Here is a 589-nt window from a genome sequence, read left to right on the forward strand (position 1 = left end):
TGCGTGTGGCTTGATGACAACTGCATCCAGTCTTTGGACCTCTGGCACCAAGGAGACCTGGAGCAAGGCCGATGGAGGCCACCAGGAGGAACAGGAGGATGTGTCCCATGATGGGATACTGAGGGAGATGGGCTGGTTTGGCCTGGAGATGAGTCAGCTTTGGGGTGTGGGGACCCGACAGGGACGCTCCTGTCCCTTTGAAGAGGTTATTGAGAAAATGGAGCCAAGCTTTTCACTACGAGGCGTGATGGGAGAGACAATGGCATCAGCTGAAGCGAGAGAGAGCCAGGCTGGACATAGGAAAATGCTTTTCCACCAGGAGGACAGTCCAGCAGTGGGACACGTCCCCCAGAGGGGCTGTGCAGCCTCCATCCTTGGCGGACTCCAAGACCCAACGTGGAGGGACTTGGTTTGCCCCCAGAGCTGACCTTGCTTTGTCTGGAAGGTCGGATACAGACCTCCTGCGGTCCCTTCCCGCCTCAACTACCCCATGACCCTGCCTCAGTGAGGACCTCTACCCTGGCACCACCAGCCAGGACCAGCTCACCAACATCACCAGTTCCGCATTATGAAGTCGCAACGGACCCCC

The sequence above is a fragment of the Pygoscelis adeliae genome, unplaced genomic scaffold (genome assembly GCF_000699105.1).
Source record: "Pygoscelis adeliae isolate BGI_AS28 unplaced genomic scaffold, ASM69910v1 Scaffold129, whole genome shotgun sequence".
NCBI classification, from domain to species: Eukaryota; Metazoa; Chordata; class Aves; order Sphenisciformes; family Spheniscidae; genus Pygoscelis; species Pygoscelis adeliae.